Raw genomic sequence first — 7,242 nt, 5'->3', positions numbered from 1 at the left:
TCAGCTTAAGTGCTGGGCCAGATTTAAAAGCTCAGGGTGTCGAGAACAGGGGCGAGGGATGAGCCAGTTCAGCTCACTGTCTCTGTGAGGTTTATTCATCTTCAGCTCACTTCTCCACAAGGTTTACTCATCTCTGCACTGAACTAAGGCTGTGGCCTGCAACTAAGGGGCTTCTGAGTTGGCTGTGGTGATGCCTAGCTGTGCACTAATTTTTGTGAACTTCAGTTCTGAATGCTATTTGCATACTTTTATTGTTTGTACAATTGTTCTCTGCATGCAAGGTGTTCAACAGTCTTCTTTGTTTTAATGGGTTCTATTGGGTTTCTCTGTTTTGTGGCTGAATGTAAAGAGACAAATTTCAAGATTGTATAACTTTTACATACTATGATAATAAATGGACTTAGCAATTTGAACTTAGAAATTAGGGTGGGCATGTCCATTTTTAATTGCAGGTTTTGACATTTTAGTTGAAGCGAAGAAGAAAAAGAGAGAGGTTCTCTGTTGGGCAGGAAGCCTTCCTGTTATGTACTGTGGTTATTGAGAACATGATCAAAACTCATCTCCCAGCAATTACGTCAATAGTCTCTCTTGCTCAGGCAAGACATTTACATTACTTACAGTACCTACTAGGAATGTCTACCAATGGGAACTCTAAACTTTCAATACATTCATGAAATTACCCCAACAGTATACATTGAAGCTTAGAGAATTTGAAGGGTTACCAGTGAAACTGATGGATTGTGAGAGGGTTTCATAAGAAAGAAAATGAGTGGAGAATTCCTTTTCTGAAGGAATCTATAATAAAAAAGTAAATTTGAAGTACATTTATTATCAAAGTATGCATAGTATATTATATACAGCCTTGAGTTTCATCTTCTTGCAAGTAAACACAAAATAAAGAAATACAATAGAACCCATTAAAAAACACACACATCAAAGACCATCAAACACCAAATGTGTAAAAAAGAGGATAAATCATGCAAACAGCAAAAAAGTAAACAAATAACACACAGAATATTAACAACAGAGTCCTGAAAGTGAGCCCATAGCAAGTGAAGCTCGTCCAGGAGCCCAAAGGCTGCAGGGAACAATAGCTCCTGAACCTGACAGTGTAAGACCCAAGAGACCTGCACCTCTTGCTCGATGATAGTAGTGAGAAGAGAAGGAGACCAGTCAAATGCATGCAGATGGCACAGAACACCGATTTGTTTTCTGCTCGTATCCTTGTGATTTTAATACTGCCTGATGCTTTAATCAGTGCAGAGTAATACAGCTGACCACGGGTTCATCTTCTGCCATCAGGCCTCAACACAGTGTCCACCAACAACATCCCCCCCACCCCCCAGTGATGGCCACCCCAACTCTACCTGCACTCCCGAAAGTTTAGTTCGCCAAATCCCCCAGGAGATCACACACTTTCTTCCTTTCAGAGTTTTATCCTCTCCATCAGTTCTGAATCTTTGAATTCTTAAAAAACTGATGATGATCCAGAAGCATTGCATATGCTATTGAAGCTTGAAGTAGATAGACTTTTGACCTTTAGGGTTATACATGAACAGAGAGGAAAGTATGGCTAAGGCTGCTTCAAACTGTATATCAAATCAGTTCTAAGTTTATTAAATTGAGGAGTAAGCTTAAGGGGTATGACTAACTCATGTTAATTTCTTATATTGTTACATAGACCAGGCAGGAGAAGGAGGGTAATGTCCATTCCCGAAGGCATCAATGAACCACATAAGCTTTTACAATACCGTAGTTGGTAAGTTCATGAACACCATTGCCTGAATTACGTTTTTATATTCCTGATGTTTCAATTAATCAAATTCCCTGTGCCTCATTGCAGGATCCATATCCTTATCAATGCATCAAATGTCCATTCCTCACATATGAGTCCAAATACTTCACCACCATGACATTGTTCTTGAAGCATCTATCCAATGGTCTTGTTTGCTGGCTGGTGCAAGGTAAAGCTACTTAGAGGATCCCAGATATCTGGCCATTAAGATTATCTGCAAATGGCTTACTGTCTTTTGCATCTTCAGAATCAGGTGAACATTGTTGCTTTTGCAGCAGCAGTACATTGCAATAACAAAAACTGTGAAATATGGTAAATATGTATATATGATAGTTAAATTAAATAAGCAGTGCAATAAAAGTAGTAGGGTGGTGTTAATAGCTTCAATATCCATTCAGAAGTCAGATGCAAACGGTAAGAAGCTGTTTCTGAATCATAGAGTGTGTGTCTTCAGGCTTCTGCACCTTCTTCCTGATGGGCCAGAAGAAGAGAGATGCCCTGGGTGATGGGGATCCTTTATGATGGATGCTGCCTTTTTGGGGTATCGCTCCTTGTAGACGTCCTGAATGCTACAGAGGCTAGTGGCCATGATGGAGCTGACTGAGTTTACAACTTCCTGCAGCTTCTTTGGATCATATGTTGTAACTCCCCCACCCGCCCCATGATGCAGCTGGTGATGCAGCCAGTTAGAATGCTGTCCACAGTACCTCTGTAGAAACTTGCGAGTGTCTTTAATGACACTTACTGTTCTTCCGAGAACGGTGAGAATAATCTTAGACTGAACTAAACGACGAATCTTTCCAGCCCATTTTCATGATATGTCTCTTATAAACTCTGGACCTCAGAATCAATTTTGTTACAATCTCACACCTTACTGTCTAGGTGCCATCATCAGCGATCACTCATAGTCAAATATAATTCTTCTCTGGATGGTTGATCTGGTCACTTGTGGGTGTTGAGAAGACTGAAGAGGCTGATCCATGATCCACAAGTCCTATTGCAGAGTTGGCAGGTGTAGGTCTTTGAAGTGGTGGTGGATGGAGCTGGCTGGGCCTTTCCCAGTCTTTCTTTATATTGAAGCCGCTTAGTCTTAGTGGCATGGCGGAGGTATTCTTCGAGCTGTGCATTCCCCTCATAGACAGTCCTTCTGACAGGATTTCCTATCCTGTGCTAATTTCTCCTACCCATTCAGGTTGATGTGGCATTTCCTCAGGAGGCTTTTGATATTGTCTTTGAACCACTTCTTCAGCCCTCCAGGAGTGCCCTTTTCATGCTTGGGTTGGCCAAACAGGAGTTGTTTAGGAGGTGGGAGTCAGGCATATGGATGACGTGGCTGACCCATTGCAACTGGTGTTGAGTCACGATTGTGACTATGGTGTTAATGTTAGCTTCCTCCAGGATGTTGGAGTCAGTATGCCTGTTCTTCCAATTCACTCTCAGAATCTTTCAGAGGCATTGTTGATGGCAAGTTTTGAGGAATTTTATGTGCCTGCAGTACGTTGTCCAAGACTCTGATCCCTATAACAAGGAGGGGAGGACTATAGCTTTATGGACCAGAAGCTTAGTGCTGGTCTTAATATCCCTACCTTCAAAAACCCTCTTTCTCAGCCTGGCAAAAGCTCCACTGGCAAAGCCAAGTCTGTGATTTATTTCAAGGTCAATGTTGACTCTTGAAAGGAAAAGGCGGCCAAGATATGGGAAATAATCAGTGTTCTCCAAAGGGATATTGTCAACTTGGATGGTTAAATGTTTAAGCGCTTGATTTGGAGCAGGTTCTTGCATAACTTTGGTTTTCTTGACACTTAGATCAAGTCCCAGGAGCTTGTATGCTCTGGCAAAAGTATCCGTTATGTACTGCAGGTCGCCAGAGTGAGCTACAATTGGAGCATATTGTCGTCTGCATATTGGAGCTCTGTGATGGAAGTAGTTGACACTTTGCTCTTTGCCTTGAACCTATTAAGGTTAAAGAGCCTCCATCTGTCCTTGTGGGAATTCTTGGCTTGTGAGGTGAAGAATGGGTGCAATGAAAACTGCAAACAGAGTTGGAGAAATGATGCACCCCTGTTTGATGCTGGTCTCAACCAGAGCCACTGTTGCTGATGACTGTTGATATCACCAGGGTCAGCATCTGTTGCAATTCTAGGGCCTTCTCAGTCCATCACCATAAGGCCATAACATCATAACACATAGGAGCAGAATTAGGCCATCTGGTCCATTGAGTCTGCTCCACCATTCAATCATAGCTAATCCTTTTTTTTTCTATCTCCTCCCTAACCCCAGTTCCCGGCCTTCTCCCATAACCTTTGATACCAAGTCCAATCAAGAACCTGTCAATCACTGCCTTAAATATGCTCAATGACCTGGGCTTCACAACTGCATATGGCAACAAATTCCACAAATTCACTACCCTTTGGGTAAAGAAATTTCTCCGCATCTCTGTTTTGAAAGGGCACCCTTCTATCCTGAGGCTATACCCTTTTGTCCTAGACTCTCCCAACATGGGAAGCATCCTTGCCACATTTATTCTATCTAGGCCTTTCAACATTCGAAAGATTTCAATGAGATCTTCCCTCATCCTTCAGAATTCCAGTGAATACAGACCCCCAGAGCCATCAAACGTTCCTCGTATGATAACCCTTTTGCTCTTGGAATCATCCTTGTGAACCTCCTCTGGACCCTCTGCAATGCCAGCGCATCTTTTATAAGATAAGGGGCCCAAAAATGTTCACAATGCTCAAGGTGAGGCCTCACCAGTGCCTTATAAAGCTTCAGCATCAGATCCTTGCTCTTATATTATAGACCTCTTGAAATGAATGCTAACATGGCATTTGCCTTCCTCACCACTGACTCAACCTGCAAGTTAATCTTCAGGATGTTCTGCACAAGGACTCCCAAGTCCCTCTGCATCTCAGATTTCTGGAATTTCTCCCCATTTAGAAAGTAGTCCACCCATCTATTTCTACTACCAAAGTAAATGACCATGCATTCTCCAACATTATATTTCATTTGCCACTTTCTTGCCCATTCTCCTAATCTGCCTAAGTCCTTCTGATTCCTACCTGTTTCCTCAAAATGACCTGCCCCTCCACCAATCTTTGTTTCATCTGCAAACTTGGCAACAGAAGCCATCTATTCCACTATCAAAATCATTTATATACAGCATAAAAAGAAGCAGTCCCAACACCGACCCCTACGGAGCACCACTAGTCACTGGCAGCCATCCAGAAAGGGATCCTTTTATGTCACTGCTTCCTACCAATCAGCCAATGTTCTAACCACGTCAGTAACTTCCCTGTAATACCATGGGCTCTTAACTTGGTAAACAGCCTCATGTGTGGCACCTTGTCAAACCCTTCCAAAAGTCCAAATATACAATATCCACTGCATCCCCTTTATCTGTCCTACTTGTAATCTTCTCAAAGGATTCCAACAGGTTTGTCAGGCAGGATTTTCCCTGAAGGAAACCATGCTGACTTTGTATTAACTTGTCCTGTGTCACAAAGTATTCCATCATCTCATCCTTAACAATTGACTCCATCATCTTCCCCACCACTGAGGTCAGGCTAACTGGTTTATAATTTCCTTTCTACTGTCTTCCTCCTTTCTTAAAGAGTGGAGTAACATTTGCAATTTTACAGTCCTCTGGCACCATGTCAGACTCCAATGAGTTTTGAAAGATCATTTCTAATGCCAGCACAATTTCTAATGCTACCTCTTTCAGAACCTTAGAATGCAGTTTCTCTGGTCTGGGTGACTAATGTACCTTTAGGTCTTTCAGCTTTTTGAGCACCTTCTCTCTTGTAACCATAACTGCACCCACTTCTCTTCCTTCACACACTAAAACATTAGGCATACTGCTAGTGTCTTCCACAGTAAAGAATGATGCAAAGTACTCATCAGCCAGCTCCTTGTCCCCGTTATTATTTCTCCTGCCTCATTTTCTGGCGGTCATATATCCACTCTCATTTCTCTTTAATTTATAACATATTTGAAAAAACTTTTACTATCCAATTTGATGTTATTTGCTAGCTTGCTAATATTTCATCTTTTCCCTTCTAATGATTTTTTAGTTACTCACTGTAGGTTTTTAAAAACTTCCTAATTCTCTGTCTTCCCATTAATTTTTGCTGAGTTCTATGTCCTTTCTTTTGCTTTTACCATAGCTTTGACATCCCTTGTCAGCCACGGTTGTACTATATTATCATTTCAGTATTTCTTCATTTTTGGAATCCACATGTCCTTCACCTTCCTCATCTTTCCTAGAAACACACACCATTGCTGCTCTGCTGATGTCCCAGCCAGCAGCTCCTTCCAATTTACTTTGGCCAACTCCTCTCTCACACCACTGTAATTTCCCTTGCTCCACTGAAATACTGCTACATCAGACTTTACATTCTCCCTATCAAATTTCAAGTTGAACTCAATCATATTATGATCACTGGTTCCTAAGAGTTCTTTTACCATCAGCTCCTCCGGTTCATTACATAACACCCAATCCAGTACAGCTGATACCCTGGTAGGCTCAATGACCAACTGCTCTAAAAAGCTGTCTCTTAGGCATTCAACAAACTCACTCTCTTGAGATCCATTACCAACCTAATTTTCCCAATCGACCTGCATGTTAAAATCTCCCGTGACTACCATAACATTGCCCTTTTGACTTGCCTTTTCTATTTCTTGTTGTAACCTGTGGTCCACCTCCCAGCCACTATTGGGAGGCCTGTATATAACAGCCATCAATATCTTTTTACCCGTGCAGTTTCTTCAACACACAAAGATTCAACATCTTCTGATCCTATGTCACATTTTTGTACTAATTTGATGCCATCCCTTACCAGTAGAGCCACATCACCCCCTCTGCCTACCTTCCTACCCTTCCGATATAACGTGTAATCTTGGACATTCAGTTTCCAATTGCAACTATCCTTCAGCCATGATTCAGTGATAGTCACAACATCATACCCGGCAATCTGTAATATTGCTACAAGGTTATCCATCTTATTTCTTACAATACGCGCATTTAAATGCAACACCCTGAGTACCATATTTGCTGTCCTTTCTGACTCTACATCCCTAGTGATCTGATACTCAGCCTGTTGGCTGCAGCTAAGTCTCATCACCTGCCTGCCCTTCCTGACAATCTGACTGCACGCTATCTTTACTTTTTTTTACCATCCGTCCTTTCCTGAGTCCCTTCACTCCAGTTCCTATCCCCTGCCAAGTTAGTTTAAACCCTCCCAAACAGCTCTAATAAACCTGCCTGCAAGAATATTGTTCCCGTCAGGTTCAGGCGCAACCCGTCACTTTTGATCCAAGAACCTGAAGCTCTGTCCTCTGCACAAACTTCTGAGCCACACATTTATCACCAAATCATCCTGTTTCTACCCTCACTGGTGTGTGGCACAGGCAGCAATCCAGAAATTACTACCCAGGAGGTCCTGCTTCTC

Source organism: Hemitrygon akajei, chromosome 2, assembly GCF_048418815.1.
Source record: "Hemitrygon akajei chromosome 2, sHemAka1.3, whole genome shotgun sequence".
NCBI classification, from domain to species: domain Eukaryota; kingdom Metazoa; phylum Chordata; class Chondrichthyes; order Myliobatiformes; family Dasyatidae; genus Hemitrygon; species Hemitrygon akajei.
The sequence above is the reverse complement of the archived record's forward strand: the minus strand, read 5'-3'. Positions refer to the sequence as shown.